The sequence below is a fragment of the Phyllostomus discolor genome, chromosome 4, assembly GCF_004126475.2.
Source record: "Phyllostomus discolor isolate MPI-MPIP mPhyDis1 chromosome 4, mPhyDis1.pri.v3, whole genome shotgun sequence".
Taxonomy (NCBI): Eukaryota; Metazoa; Chordata; class Mammalia; order Chiroptera; family Phyllostomidae; genus Phyllostomus; species Phyllostomus discolor.
The window spans coordinates 100,400,278-100,417,532 of NC_040906.2; the positions used below are offsets into that span (position 1 = coordinate 100,400,278).

General features: G+C 36.0%; 1 protein-coding gene and 1 pseudogene across 3 annotated transcripts in view; both read left to right on the top strand.

Moving 5' to 3' along the window:
- THSD7B (thrombospondin type 1 domain containing 7B) overlaps positions 1–17,255 on the top strand; it is a 903,223-nt gene that overhangs the window by 184,987 nt on the left and 700,981 nt on the right. The window lies entirely within an intron of this gene.
- Positions 9,721–9,795, top strand: LOC114495739 (annotated as a pseudogene).

The following is a 17,255-nucleotide window of genomic DNA, read 5'->3' on the forward strand; positions in this document are numbered from 1 at the left end:
GCTTTCAGATGAGAAAAAGAAATAAAAGGCATCCAAATTGGAAAAGAAGAAGTATTTGCAGATGACATGATACTGTACATAGAGAAGCTTAAAGATTTCACCAAGAAACTACTAGATCAATGAATTTAGCAAAGTAGTAGGATACAAAATATCCAGAAATCAGTTGCATTTTATATGCCAATGATGAGCTATCAGAAAGGGAAATTAAGAAAGCAATCTCATTCACAATTGCTTCAAAAAGAATAAAGTACCTAGGAATAAATCTAACCAATGACATCAAAGATATGTACTTGGAAAATTATAAGACAGTGAAGAAAGAAATTGAAGACAAATTACAAATAAGTGAATGCACACACTGTGTTCAAGGATAGAAAGAATTAACATCATTAAAGTGTCCTTCCTACCCAAAGCAATCTGTAAGTTCAATGCAATGATAGCAAGATACGAATGATGTATTTCACGGAATTAGAACAAAATTCAAAAATTTATATGGAATCACAAAAGGCCCTGAATAGCAATAGCAATCTTGAGAAGTACAAAGTTGGAGGAATCATGCAACCTAATATCAAATTATACTATAAGGCCATAGTAACCAAAACAACATGGTACTGGCATAAAAACAGACACATAGATGAACGGAACAGAACAGAGAGCACAGACATAATCCCACACCTCCATAGTCAATTAATATTTGACAGAGGAAGCAAGCACATACAATGGGCTAAAGATAGTTTATTCAATAAATGGTGTTGGGAAAATTGGATGGATACATGCAGAAAAATGAAACTAGACCACCTTCTTATGCCACACACAAGAATAAAATAAAAATGGATTAAAGACTTAAATGTTAGACTCCAAACCATAAAAATCCTGGAAGAAAACATAGGCAGTAAAATCTTAGACATTGCTTGTAGTAGCAATATTTTAGCTAATACATCTCCTCAGGTAAGGGAAACAGAAGAAAAAATAAACAAATGGAACTACATAAAACTAAAAAAAGTTTTTGCATAACAAAGGAAGTCAACAAAATAAAAAGACAATCCACTAAATGCGAGAACATATTCACAGATACATCTAATAAGGGATTAATATCCAACATTTATAAAGAACTTTAGAATTCGATACCCAAAATCAAACAACCATTTAAAAAATGGGCTACGACCTGAATAGACAGTTCTCCAAAGGGGACATACAGGTGGCCAATAGACATGTGAAAAGATGTTCAAGGTCACTACGTATCAGAGAAATGTAAATGAAAACCATAATGAGATATCACCTCACAACTGTCAAAATGGATAGCATCAGTAAATCAACAAACAGCAAGTGCTGGCAAGGGTTTTATTTTGGAGTCACATCCTAGAGAGTGGGAGAGTTAGATGGTTCATTTAGTTATTCACTTAAAATTTACTTATTGAATCATTTATTGTCCCTGCTAGGTGTTGGGGACATAGGTGTGATTCCTGCAGTCACTGAATTTGTTATATAATCATCAAATATTTAAAAATCATTATGTTATTCATTAGGGAGTCTCGACTGTGGGAAGCGATTCAAAAGAAAAAAAATGGGCTGCTACAGGTGTTTAATGGAAGGGGGGCCAATGTGGTCTGGCGGTCTGGAAGGCTCCCTGAGGAGATGATGGTTAAATTGAGATTTGAAGAAATTCATGAAAGGGTAACCAGGTGAAAAAAAAGGTAAAAGTGTTTTGCAAATCATTTTTTGGTCATCGCATATCATAGTGATTTTCCTCTTCATTTGACATATTGACCAGTTAGAGCCTCTGCCTTGTTTTTAAGACATCGAGTTAAGAGCTTTCCTTTTCTTTGTCTTATGTTGTTCCTTTGGCCTCTTCTACCAGACTCTGAAGGAATGCATGTGGGTTTCTAAAGTTTTAGCCTACCCTACCCAGATATTTTGTTTTTTGCTGTTCATTTCAATTTGGTCCTCTGTAGTAATTTCTGTGTGTCTTCAATAGGCTCTAGAGTTAAACCATTTTGCTTTTTATCAATAAGTTATAATTTGCTTTCTTAGTTTTGTTATCCTTCCAGATCACATATGTGTGATGACATATCAGAGGGACCCTAGAACTTTTATAATGGAGAGTGAGGGGCAGACCAGTCACACTAATAAAGTAGAAATAAGGACCACCCACTGGTGAACTGAGTCACAGCTTGGGGAAACTCTGCCCTTGTTTGAAAAGATTTAAGAATAAAATTGAAGGCAATTTAAGGTAATTTTCAGAGTGCTGGAATACATATATTGGGTCTCCTTGATGGAGCTAATATATAAATGGAAATTTAGAGAGCTATTGTTTGCCCAGATCTTTAACTGAGTAAGTTTCAGTCTGTAATATCAAATTGCTGTAACTTAATTTAGAAAATCACCTAGCTGAATTTGCCTCACTCCAGAAAGGAATTGGATTTGATATGACTAACATAATCTGCTCTGTATAGATTCTTCCAATGTGTTAATAATAGCTTCTCATGTTCCTTAAATAGGGAACTGAGAGAAACAGATATGCCACCTTAGGAAATCCAGTCACAGATTCAGCTGTCAGAGTTCCTTTGGAGTTGTGGTTGCCTTTAAAAACATTTGGTTTCAATAAGGTTTAGGGTGTGGGGTTTTTTTTTAAATCAGATTTTAGGTTGATATAGAAATTTCTTAGCATGTTGTATATAAAATAAGTAAATGTAAAAACAGGGTAAGTAAGGGCATTTCATTAATTGCAGATAATAGAAAAGAGAAAAATAGAAACTACATTTTTTTAAACATAAAAACATTAAGGTTCCTACTCGCAGGCAGTAGAAATTTAATTAATAGATTAAGCATGGAGTAAGATTAAATTTATCCTAAATGCTTTAAATATGTAAGGAAACCAGATGCATAAATCCTGAACTAAACCTTTGATCTCAGAGGTACTTGGCAAAGCAGTCATGACTGGTTTTTAACTCAGTGTCAGCAAAATAAATTATTTAGCAGCATACAATGCGAATTTGGCCCTGAGTGAGAATAGATCTTAACATTGGCTGAAATGGAAAATGTGGTTGCATACTTTGCAAATCTGGGAGAGATTGCCTGGCTGTTTGTGCCTGGAAACATTACGTTTGCCAGTTGGTCTGACCCATAGCAGATCCATCTTTTCTCTTTTATCTGACTAAGTGTTCTCCTATGGTTATTGTACCTTGAGAGTTTTACTGGGCTTATGCAGTGATTGGCCATTTCAGGTTTGGGCCTATCTATCATCAATTGCCTCTTCCTCTGGTGAGAGTAGCTCAAATTCCTTCTGTCTTCCTCAGATTATGTTCAGGAAGGGCTTCCTTCCCTGGTTCCCAAAGGAGTGCATTACTTGGTCTGGCCAATTAGTCATGTTCTGCATAATGACATTTCAGTCTACAAGAGTTCACATAAACAGTGGTGGTCAGATTAAGATTATAATGGAACTAAAAAATTAGGGCTGTTAGTAGTTAAATCTGGTCAGTATTTTCCTTAGCAACTTGAAGGTAACCAGTAATGGGGGTTTTTATTAATTAGACACAAAGCTAAAAGTGATGATTAATATCTTGTCTATATAAATCAGGATATGCAAAGGTCTCCAATAACTAGAATACTTATATATATGTAACAAGATGAACTTTAGTTCTGATTTTTAAAAAATATTTTATTCATTTATTTTTAGAGAGAGGGGAAGGAAGAGAGATAGAGAGGGAAACATCAATGTGTGGTTGCTTCTCATGTACCCCCTACTGGGGACCTGGCCCCCAACCCAGGCATGTGCCCTGACTGGGAACCAATCTGGTGATGCTTTGGTTCACAGGCTGGTGCTCAATCCACTGAGCCACACCAGTCAGGCCAAATTCTGATTTTTTATCTAATGCTATACACTGGCAAGATTTGTCAAGTATACTTTTCATATTAATTATGGAATTTTTATATGCATAATAAAACAGGTTAATATTTTCATCTTAATTTAATTCACAGAAATAAGTTCAAATGTAGAAGTAATGAATGAAGAAATAAGAAGAAAAATATTTGTAATTTATCACAATATATACTAGAAACTCAAATTTTTAAAAAACTAAAAGCAGAAGTAGCTCTAAGTGTTTCTATTATGATCTATACTTGTGTCCTTCAAATAAACTGCAGATTGCAAGAGCGCAGGATAAGGGAGATGTGCAATTTACCTGCAGCATGTTGAAAATAATTTAGTGGTTTTAGTTGATTGCAAGCACATTATAATTTAACAACCTGGTATACTGGCCAAGATGGTTCATTTGGATGCATTGATTCAGATGCAAAACCTTGACCTTGTGAGGTGATAGCCACCTTTCCTTATACAATAATGAAGCCACATCTGAAGAACCAGGGTGTTTGGGGCATTGTGCCTGAGGAGTATTGACAGAAGGGAGTGGCTCAGAGGAAGGAGAGAACATGGGTGAGAGGAACTGTCATAATTCCTGGAAAACTGGGGGTGTTTGCCTTGAAAGAATGAACACTTGGGATAATATAACTGTCTTTAAACATTTGAATGATATTTATGTGGGAGAATGAGCAAATTTTCCCTGAGCAGCTTTGGAGAGAAAAACTGGGCATAATTTTGGGGGAGCAGGTTTCAGGTTACTACTAGACCAAGCAATGTAATGGGCAGAACTGCCCCAGTGTGGGCTGGATTTCCTCCAAGCTGATTTCTGTCACCTCAGAGACTGTGGAAATTCTGGTGGAAGTAGTGGTGGTGGTGGAGGAGAGGAGGGACAGTGTGTCTGCCTCCAGCCTGGGATTCTGGCAAATTTTTTTCATAAGTGGAATTGGTTTTAAGTGGTACCAGCTTCAGAGTTACAAGGAAACCTCAGATTAGACCCTATCTGGGGATTATTAGCACATCCTAGAGCAGGGGCTACTTTGACAGAAGACAGTTTCAACTAATTTGTTTTAGCTATCAGGGTAATGATTTCCTGTGTTCTTCCCAGACTTCTTGTGATTGCTTAGGGAAGTAGAAATTGAACAGGTAAACTGAGGCTCTCTCCTTCTGAACAGCAGCTTAGCATCCTTTCATTCCAATTCGCAGCATTTGTAGGAATGAATTACTGAAACTGGACTCTGACATCCTACCTCTTCTTGCCATAGCACTTTTTATTCTCTAAATTTACTGCCACATTTTGCCCTTAAACACGGATTCTGAAGCCTACAACTTTCCACATTCTCTTAAAATTATCTGCTTGTCAAAACACTCATTTCATGAATTTTTAGAAATAACACATTTTATTTGGTTAGAAGAATCATCTTGAGTTTCCTTGTTGATTTTTTAGCAGGGTGGATTGAACTTTAAGTTCTTTAAAGCCATATTTATCCAAAGCCAGATGTGTTTCAGTCTGAAATTTGGGTGACCAGAAATAAAATACATGGCTAAGTAGAGGGAGGTGTTCATGCCCCTATCAATTATCTCCATAAATATATTGCAGAGATAGACAGGGCTGAGAAGTGGCAAGGAAGAGAAACTCTTCTGAGGCACTGCAGAGGCAGGAATCAGGTGTTAAGTTTAGGTAAAGGACTGGGACACCAGAATGGAGGAAGGCATACTTGATTCAGTATGAAAATCATCCAGATTCAGAACTGAGACCTGAAATGCTAATACTAACCCTGTTGAGTCAGAGAGTTCTAGGCTCTTTGTCTGAAGTGATATTTCAGGCTAGACGAGCCATCTCCCAGACACTCATTTGAGGACATTCCGTGGATTGGGGCCTAGACTAGAAAGACCTTGGAAGTCTCTTCCAAACGTAAAGTTTCTATGTTCCTTGTCCATCGTTGCTGGTAATAACAGGAGTGCTTTGGATAAGGAATGTCTTTAGCCTTTCTGTGAGCTTTTTTAGCTTTATTACATTCTTTGACATGGATAATTTCAATGTTGTTTCTTAGATGTGTTTTTCAAATAGCAGCTGTAGCACACAGCCACTAATGTCAGGCCTTCCTCATCCAATAATTTTTCTATCTTGAATCTCCTTATATAGAGAAATTTTGGAGCTACCATCGTCACTCATGGTCCTACAAACAGAAGAATGTTGGATGGAATGTGGGCTTGCAGGGGGGAAAATAAACAAAACAAAACAAAATGAAACAATGACATGTTAGAAAATGTGAGACCAGGAAAGTTTTAGAAAATACTCAGGTAAAAATTAAGATTTCTGCTTTTGGTGGAAAGCTATCATATTAACTTATAGGTATTATTGATATTTAGGCATATATTCTTCAATGCATATAGTAAAGCTAAGAGGGAATGCCTAGAATGGATCATTCCTGAAAGAACTTGGTGCCTTTTACTGTGGAGGTCTTCAAATATGCATGTTCAACTTGAAACAAGGAAGCCCTCATTATTTCGGATTTATTGTCTGCTTAGCTTTACATTTCAGGAAGACAGATGATCATGGAGAAAGGGAGTCCATGTGGGTAGTTTAGGAAGAGTGAAATGTGGTTAGCTTCATCTTTTATAATAATGGAAAGGCATAGAAGCCTCATACAGCTTTCAATTACTTACTATATTAGCAAAGGAATTGAGAACTAAAGAAAATTAACTAGAGTACTTAAAAAGATTTGCTAGCCCTAGCTTGTGTGGCTCAGGGGATTGAATGCCAGCCTGTGAACCAAAGAATCACCAGTTCGATTCCCAGTCAGGGCACATGCTTGGGTTGCAGGCCAGATCCTCAGTGGGGGCACATGAGAGGCAACCACACATTGATGTTTCTCTCCCTCTCTTTCTCCCTCCCTTCCCCTTTCTCTAAAAATAAATAAATAAAATATTTAAAAAATAAAAATAAAAAGATTTGCTAGATCTTGTAATGTTAGTATCTCTTGCAGTCATAATAATGCCCCCCCACCCCCGACACTGCAATAAAAAGATGCCCATGTCCTAATCCCTGGAATCTCATGATGTGTTATTTTACATAGTAGAGTGGAATTAAGGGTGCAGGTGGAACTGAGGTTGCTAACCAGCTGAACCTGAGGTGGGAAGGGTATCCTGGTTTTTTTGAATGGGCCCAATGTATTTAATCACCAGTGTCCTATGAGTTAGAAAGAGAGGCAGAGGCAGAGTGAGTGTCAGCATGATACTGCATGGGAAGGACTGAATGCTGTTGCTGGCTTTGAGTATGGAAGTGGGCCATGAGCCATGGGACACAGCCTCTAGCAGTTGCAAAAGCAAGGATATGGATTCTTCTCTAGAGCCTCCAGAGGAAGCATAGCTCTGCTGGCACCTTGAGTTTAGTCTAGTGAGACCCCTTGCAGACTTCTGACCTTGAGAATTCTAAACTTTGTATTATTTTATGCCACTAAATTTATGGTAATGTGTTATAGCAGCCATAGCGAACAAATAATCTATCTCTATAATTAAAATTTGTTACCTATTTCTCTACAGTGTGTACTTTATATGGCACTAAAAATCCTAAAAGTTGAAGAAAACCTTGCCTTTGGAAGCAGCAGAGTTGGGGTGGTTCTACCCTACCCATAGGCATTCTTGAGTGTAAAGGAGGAAGCAGTACTTCCAAAGTATTATGGGTCAGGGCAGCCATTGAAAACATTAAGTAAACAATTTCTGAGGATAGCTGAATAGAAGAAAGGGAGGACACAGGAGCAGGCCTGGGCTTCAAAAGCTATTCTGAGACTTTAGAAACACTCACAAGATGTTTAAGGAAAAAAGAAATCAGTAAAATGATGTTAAAGCACCACAGAAAATGCATATTTTGCTGAGAAATATAACTTAATAAAGATAAATAATCTATTACTTTTATTAAGGAAACAACAAATTTGTGGAGACCTTTTTTTGCCAATTATGAAATGTACATAGGATTTGAAAGAAGGAACAGAAAAGCTAATTATTTAATTTTGATCATAACATTTATTTTGAAATCCAGGTTTTTTGTTGTTCATTTGTTTTTGGTTTCAACAAAAGATCAAAGTAGAAGTTCTAATAGAATGGAGAATATAAATCACATTACTATTTCTGAATACTATATTCCAGAGATGGAGACAATAGTTCTCTGCTTTTGGGGGGTCAGAATTGTGTGATGAAAACAATGTGACAAGGATGAATCTATTAATACTCACCATCACTTTCCTGTCCCTGCTCTGTGTGGAAGGCTTTGGACTGGCGTGTTTGGCACTGCACGCTCTCTAATATCCCTTTCACTCCACTCTCCTATTTATTTTACAGATGAGATTAATTAGGGGAGAACAAGAGAAGAAGAGATAGGCAATTTGTGTTGGAAAGGCTCATGATTTACTCAAGAGAGTAGAAGGGAATGAAGGCAACAGAAAAAGGAAATTAAGAGGGAAAAGCAGAGCCCATATTAACCTTCTGCCAAGGAGCTTTTGATTTGGGAGAGCTGTGAGTAAATTGTGGTCAAGGGTATAGCTGAGTGAGAGAGTCAGTGAAAGGGAAAAGAAATGGCATTTGTATGTTTTGAATTGGATCTCCTCACATGTTCTTTGACAGATGTGAATAAATAATTCCTTTTATATCATTACACTTTATGTATGTACATGTTAATGTGCTAGAATGGTGAGACCAGACCACACGAAGAACTACTATTTACTTGGTTTACAGCTATTTGTATCACTGTGTTATCATTTGGTAGAAAATATGTGTGGTCAGAGTGGTTAAGTCTAGCCCTTTGTCCACTCTACAGTTGTACCCTTGTAACTGAACATAGCTAGAAAAAAAATCCACAATTTTGTTACCAAATGTTTGCACTTAAAATTCCATTTCACAAAATTCCCATAGGCCTTCAGTGATGTGGTCTCCATCTAGCAAGGTCTGTATGTTGTGAATGCAATGAACAAATTCACACAGACTACAGAAGTCCTGTGGAGAAAAAGGGACAGCATGACCACTCTCTGAGAGAGAGAGAGAGCACCCTGACCCTTGCCTGGACAGGCTTTTATTGCTTTCTAATAGCATACACCAAAGAAGGTTCTCATTCATTATTCTCAGGTTTGCTTTAGGTGATTACTTTTTACAGATAACAAAGGGAAGGATGTTACTGATTACTTACAGATTAACAAGGAAAAAATGTTGCAAATTCAAGGGAATAATGAGTGATTGGTCTGGTTACACTCTGTCCTTGGGAGGATTAGCACAGACTTCAGGAAGTTACTTTCAAGATATATAGTGAATATTTTCTGCTTCAATTCAGGGTGAGGGAGTTTTAGCAAAAGCAAGCCTCAAAGCAGCCTGGTTTCCCAGGGGAAAGCTGATCTGTGGGTTTGGCTCCTGTGTGTGACTCACCCCTGCAGGTTTTCTCATAGGGCTGGGCTATATTTGCCCAGCAGGTCAGTTCCCTATACCTCAGCAGCACCTAGAGATTTTATCATATGTCCTCAGTAAATTTGTTTTCCTCATGCCCAAGACAACTTTCATGTCTTCTTTTCTTAAATCCCCAGCACACCCAGTTCTCCTTTCACTAAGAAAGGAATCAGAAGAGAATTGCCTCATCTTCAATCAACTTGCATCTATGTTAGGCCTGGCTGCTTTTTGCAGTGGGGTATTGTTTCTCCTTCTGTCTCAGGCCAGTTCCAACCATGTGCATAGCTTCACTAACTGTTTCTCTTATTTTGACTTATTAACTTTTCCCCTCTCTCCTGGAACATTCTTATCCTTATGCAAATATCCTCTATTGCCTCACATCCTCCCAACAAAAACACCTCCCCAACTACCATTGCACTTTTCTACAGCAAATCAAGACTATACTTTCAGGGATCATTTCTATAGTTTGTTTCTATATAGCAAACCTCCTTAGAAGGGTTGTTTATACTTGTTAGCTTTACTTCATTACTACTCGTTATTGCTTTTCCCCACTTCAATCAGATATTTTTTCACATTGCTCATTTGAAATTGCCCTTGCTAAGGTCATCTTCCAAAATCCTATAGTCAGTTCTCTGTCCTCATATTTTTAGATCTCTCATGTTTAAACAGTAGAATTAGGGAAGGTCTTACTAAGAAGATGGCATTTGAGCAAAGAGCTGAAGGTGAAGAAACAGCCATAAGGGGAAAGCTCTGGGTAGAGGGGGAGACAAGTGCAGAACTCTCCCTTCCTACTACATCTTTTGTCTACTTCACATTAAGGGACCTGCTTTCATGAAGTTCAGCATTGATTTTTTAATTGTCAATGGCATTTCAGAGGTCCTTTCTCTGTTCAACTTGACATCTCCGTTTTATTGGTTCTATTAGTCTTGCTTCAACCACTTTTTTTTACTGTTCATTTGAAATAATCTGGTTTTCTTTTTTGCTTCTGGTTTCTATTTGTCTTTTATTGTATTGGAATTCAGTTGACCCTTGAACTACATGGGTTTGCACTGCAAAGATCCACTTATACATGCATGTTTTTCAATAAACACCATACTATTTTTGATCTATGGTTGGGATTCCATGGATATGAAGGGCCAACTCTATGCATTGGTCTATGCCAGTTAATACAGGGGGCTTGAACATTTGTGGCTTTTGGTTTCCAGTGGGGTCCTGAAATCAATCCCCAACAGAAACCAAGGGGCAACCAGTGTAGTTAAATTTTGGGGAATCAAAAGTTATACATGGATTTTAAATGCTTAGGGAGTTGATGCATCTAACCCTAATGTTGTCAAATGGTCAGCTGGACACACACACACACACACACGTGTATATATATATACACATACATATATACACACATATATAATATAAATTATTATGGTAAGAACATGATATGAGATTTACTTTTAACATATTTTAAGTGTAAATAAAATATTAACTGTAGTCACAAGGTTGTACAGCAGAGCTCTTGGAACTATTCATCTTGCATAGTTGAAACTTTGTACCTGTGACTTCCAGAGACTATGAGGAAGGGGAAATTGAGAGGTGCTTATCATTGTAATTTTTAATGCCCACTTGTTAACTTGTGAATTTCTTTCATTTTTTCTCTATAATTCTTTTTCTATATTCTTATTATGGTATATCACATGTTGGTGCTCAAATCATGATTTTGTGCTAAATTCATTAGAGATATTTATCACTTCTCTAGATTCAACTCTCTTTTCTGTGCATATGTCTTCATTCCTCTGCTGGCCAAACATTTTTTCCAAAGTAAGTGCTCTAATTTATCAAGACCATACACTTGATGGGCTTGATTTTTTTACTTGATTAATCAGCTTTTGTCTCATTATCCTCCCAGTGCTGAAAATTGAATGCATGACCGTATCCCAAATCTTCTCTCCTGGCTACCTTCTTTCTCACTGTGGTCTCAGGGATAGTTCTGTTTAGACCAAACCTCAGAGCTGTCTTTAGCTTTACAGTTTCACCCCAATAAAATTTATATAAATTCTTTCTAAACAAGATTTTATGAGTCAGTCTCTTTATTTTTGTTTTTACTGCTATATTTTAGCTCAGGTCTTATATCTTCTTGTTTTGACTTCCATAGTGGCATGGTTTATTTATATGCTGTGTTCTTTATCTTTTGTTTCTAATTTCCTTTTCCAAAATAGGAGAAAAATTTCTGGTCCCATCAAACCATTTCCATGTTGTATTTGCTGGTGTAGGGTGAACAGCATCAGTCAGGCTCCCTCTCCCAGATGTCTGGGCAACTAACATAAGCAGTGTTCCCATAACCTTGAGTGGGCCCACATGCGCAGAATCACACTGTTTTATGCAATGTTTTGACACATTTTCTTCTGTCTGTCCAGATTCTGAGTGAACCTGCATGGCCTTGAAGGGCTGAAAGACAGCTGGTCTTCTAATTCTATGCAGACTGGTCGGTTTAGTGTCCTCTGAATATATTATAAAGCAACTTCTCTGTCTAGAAAGACATTTTTTTCTTTCTAAGTTCTGTACATGTTCCAAGACATAGATAAAAAAAAGTCACTAGTTGTAAATGATTTTCTCTCTCTACCATGTGCTACCTGTATATCTATGTATGGGTACATTCATCCATCCATCTACCTACCTATCTACCTACCTACCCCTTCACCCTTTTCCCCTTCTTTACTAAACTCTCTATGCCTTACTATCTTTGGAACTCATTCAGCCTTGCCTTTACGGAGTCACCCTTCCCTTTATACATGTCCTGTATCCTTGACTAAATTTTAAGCTTCCTGGGGAAGAGAATGCTTCCTGTACTTTATTGTGGCCTCTACAGTGCTCAGCATGGTACCTCACAGATGGGAGATACTCAAAACAGCATTTCTTGGTTGGGTATTTAAAATAAACTTATCACAATGAAATTATATTCTAAACCAATATTTTAAGCTTATTGGGTATCTCTACAGGGATGTCACGAAGGGGTGTTAAACTCAAAATGCCCTAGCTGTTCCTGTAATCTGCCCCATTGTGCTCGGCCTAACTTGCTTACCTTTCTACCTATTGCTTCCCCTGTTAAATGATGTATTGATCCTACCAGTTACCTGAATACAATCTTGACACCACTGTTTTCTCTATTTCTCTTTGTTATTGTGTCCAGTATTCACCAAATGTTACTAATTCTACCTCTATGACACCTCAGCCCTGTTTCTCCTCATCTTTTGGCATTGTCCAAGGCCTCGGGTCCTTTCTTCTAGGTCACTGCAATAACCTGTTCCTCATCCTCTGCTTTGATATTGTCCTCTATCAATCTTTTTTCTTATTTGTATATTTCAGATTATTTATATATTATTTTAGTTTTGGTAGATATTCTTAGAGATAAACATATATAAATGAAGGATTAAAGACTAATTGTTAAATGAGCCATGATCCAACAATCCAAGCCAAGAAATGGAATATTACCTTGTGCACCCATGTACCTTGTTTCTATCACAATCTACTCCTTCTCAACCCGCAGGAAGCACTTTTCCTTATGTTTATGTTTTCATTTCTTTTCTTCAGAGTTACCACTGATAGACTTTTGAACTTTATACCTACTTTATGTAAATGAAATTATGCCTCATATGGGTCTTCTGTGAATATTATTTTACTCCACTTGTTTTTTTCTTGAGTTTCATCCTTATAGTGCCATGTTGCTGTATGTTTTTATTGCTGCACAGTGTTCTACTAAATGAATATTAGGCAATTTATTTTTTCATTATATTGTAAGTGGACAGTTGGATTGTTTCCATTTTTACTCTTGCAAATAATATTGCTCTGAACATTTTAGGAATGTCTCATGATATAGGTGAGCATGAGTTTCTGTGGGATTTGTATGTTGGAGTAGATTTGCTGAGGGTGTATATATTGAATTAACTATTAATGACAAGTTCTTTTTCAAAGTGACTAAGTCAGCTTATAATTGTTTTAGCATTATATGGGTATCTATATTATTCATATCCTAATGATATGCATTATCAACCTTAAGATATTTTTGTTTATTGTATGTGATTATATATGTACAATGACATGCATTTGTAGTTTTTATTTGCATTTTGGTGATTGGTGAAGTTGAGGGTCTTTTCATGTTTATTAGCCATTTGAATTTCCTTTTTGTTAAATATCTATTGAAGTGTTTTTGCCAATTTATTTATTTTGGTTTCTCTTTATTTTTTTAAAAAATATAATCTTTATTATATTTTTTCCATTATCATTTTGTCCCCTTACACCCCCTTCCCCTCAGAAATCATCACTGTATTGTCCATGAGTCCTTTTTCTTTTTTGCTCAATTTCTCTACCCCCTAACTCTGCCCCCCAACTAGCTGGCATCTGTTACTCTAATTATTGGTTTGTAGGAATTCCTTATATGTTCCTGGGTTAAGCCCTCTGTTGATTACATGTAATGCAATTTATATTCCTTCTGTATCTTCATTTTCATTTCCTTGTAGTGTCTTTTAATACAGAAGTTCTTAATATTAGGTAGTATGATTCCTCCAATTTTGTTTTTCTTTCTCAGGATCACTGTTGCTATGTGGGGTCTTTTGTGGTTCCATATAAATTTTTGAAATGTTCTAGTTCTGTGAAATTCATCATTGGAACTTGATAGGAATTACATAGAATCTATAGATTGCTTTGGGCAAATGGATATTTTAATGATGTTAATTCTTCCTATCCATGAACACTGAATATACTTCCACTTATTTGTATCTTAAATTTCTTTCTTCAGTGTCTTACAATTTCCTGAGAACAGGTATTTTATTCTTTATGCACAAATGAATAGGATTGTGTTTTTAATTCTCCTTTTTGGTAATTCATTATTCGCATATAAAAATGCAACTGACTTCTGGGTATTAATTTTGTATCCTGCTACATTGCTGAATTCATTTATCAATTCTAGTAGTTTTTGGTGAAAGCTTTTGTGTTCTCTATGTACAGTATCATGTTATCTGCAAAAAAAGACAGTTTTACATCTTCCTTTCTAATTTGGATGCCTTTTATTTCTTCTAGTCTGATTGCTATGGCTAGCACATCCAGTACAACATTGAATAATGTAGGTGCAAGTGGATAATAATCAAAACAGCATAGTACTGGCATGAAAACACACCTAGATCAATGAAACAGGATAGAGACACCAGAAATAAACCACACTTTTATAGCCAATTAATATTTGAGAAAGGAAGCAAGTACATACAATGAGCTAAAGGTAGTTTATTCAATAAATGGTGTTGGGAAAATTGGACAGACATGTACAGAAAAATGAAACTAAACTACTTTCTTTTATCACTCACAAGAATAAATTCACGATGAATTAAAAACTTAAATATTATCTTCAAAGCCATAAAAATTATAGAAGAAAACATAGGCAGTAAAATCTTGGACATTGTTTCTAGCAATATTTTATTGGATATATCACCCCAGGCAAGGGAAACAAGAGAAAAAATAAGCAAATGTGATGACATCAAACTAAAACATTTTTTTTTCATAGCAAAAAACAAATCAACAAAATAAAAGGATAACCCATGGAATGGGAGAGCATATTCATGGATACATCTCATAAGGGACTAATATACAAAATTTATAAAGAACTTATAAAGCTCAATACCCCAAAAACCAAACAATTCAATTAAAAATGGGCAAAGGACCTGAATAGGCACTTTTCCAAAGAGGACATATGGATGACCGGTAGACATATGAAAAGATGCTTAATGTCACTAATCATCAGAGAAATGCAAATTAAAGCCACAATAAGATATCACCTCACACCTGTTAGAATGGCCATTATTAATAAATCAATGAACAACAAGTGCTGACGAGGATGTGGAGAAGTGGAACCCTTTTGCACTGTTGGTGGGGATGCAGACTGGTGCAGTCACTGTGTGAAGCATTATGGAGATACCTCAAAAAATTAAAAATAAATCTGCCTTTTATCCAGTAATCCCACCTCTGGGAGTATATCTAAAGAAACCCAAAACACTAATTTGAAAGAACATAAGCATCCCCTATGTTCACTACAACATTATTTGGAATCACTAAGATATGAAGCAGCCCAAGTGTCAATCAGAATATGAGTGGATAAGACAACTATGGGACATTTGCACAGTGGAATACTACTTGGGTGTAAAAAAGAAGAAAATCTTACCCTTTGTGACAGTATGGATGGACCTAAAGAACATTTTGCTAAGTGAAATAAGCCAGTCAGAGAGTATCAAATGCCATATGATTTCACTCATACGTGGAATCTAATGAACAAACTGAACTAATAAGCAAAATAGAGACAGACTCATAGATAGAGAGCAAGATGACAGCTATGGGGAAGGATCAATCAAAAAGGAAAAAGGACTCATGGACATGGACAACAGTGTGGTGATTGCTTGGGGGGGGAGGGGTATAAGGGGGCTAAATGATAATGGAAAATACAATAAAAATTATAAATAAACAAAAACAGAAGTTCTTAATCTTAACATAGAAAAACTTATAGTAATTTATAGTTAGTATATTTGGAATCTTGTTTAAGAAATCCTTTCTTACCCTATGCTAATGTAGATGTTATTTTATATTATTTTTTTGAAATTTGTAATATTTAGGTCTTCATTCCATCTTTAATCCTTTGTTTAAGCTTTTAAATGGAAGGCAATAGCCTTTTAACTCTTTTGTCTTTGCCCTTTGGTTTCTGTCTCCTTCCATCTATCTCACACTTTGCAACCAGACTCATCTTTAAAACAGCAGGTTGGCTAACTTGTTTATGAAAAGTATGCACCATGTTACCCAGCACACAGTGAGGCATAGCTGACAGGACAAAAAATACTAAGAATGTTGAACTGCTCAGAGAAAACAGCCCAACATTTTTACCCTAAAATTTGAGATACATTTTTCTTTGAAATCTCTAATTCCTTTCTCTATCTAATTTTGTCCTTCTGAACTCCTTTACATCTTCTAAAGTCTAGCTCATTTTCAGAACTTTTCCAGGTTCTTTTGATAAGAAATGTTGGCTCTACTCTCATACCACTTCATCTTGTCTCAGCCCTGTTTAGAGCCTGCCTCCATTTCCAGACTTCCCTTTCTGTAATAACATGAAACAGATCTTATTTTAAAGTTTGTGACTCCAGTAGGTTGTCATCTGTTTTGGAGTAAATATTTAATCCTAATAATTTTTGAACTTCAGAGAGCATCAACTGTGATGCTTTGCATGTTGTGGGACCTCAAACTATTTTTTGAACCAATTTGTTCATTAATTCATTTTATTTAGATTTTCATAACATGAGTTTATAAAAATTATCTATATAAGAGTAAATTTTTGCAAAAATATTTTGTGAAAATAGTGAAAGTGAAAAAGGAAGGAATAAATGAGACCTCTAGCCCTCATTTGCTACGCTGTTCTCAGAACACATTGGGCAAGGCAGAAAAAAATTTTCTTTATAAAAACTGAATAATCTCAGAGGAAAGACATATAAGTAGCAATATTTGGGGAACTTTGGCTTCGCTATAAAAAACTACTACCTAGTCACCATAAGTAAAGCCACCAGTTGATAAGCTTTCAATCAACTTTTCAGTGTTTCATGTGTAATATAAGGGTCCTCGTACATTTTAGGGAAGTCTCCAACATGAACGTCATAAGCGGGAACAGCAAAACAACTACAGATCTATAAAGGAACTTCAGGAAGTAGAAACAATAATGGAAAAATACTTTAGAAACTTAATATTAAGAGAAATAGGAGAAAATATTGAATACATGACATAATATTAGACTACTTAAAAAAAACCTGTCAGAATGTCAAAGTGCTTTAAAAAGAAAATAAGAAAAAGGGAAAATATAAGAAAAATAAAGGAAAATATAAAAACATTTAAAAGTCATCTTTAGAGTTCTGACATTTGATTACTAATAATTTCAGAAAGACATAACTTTAAAAAT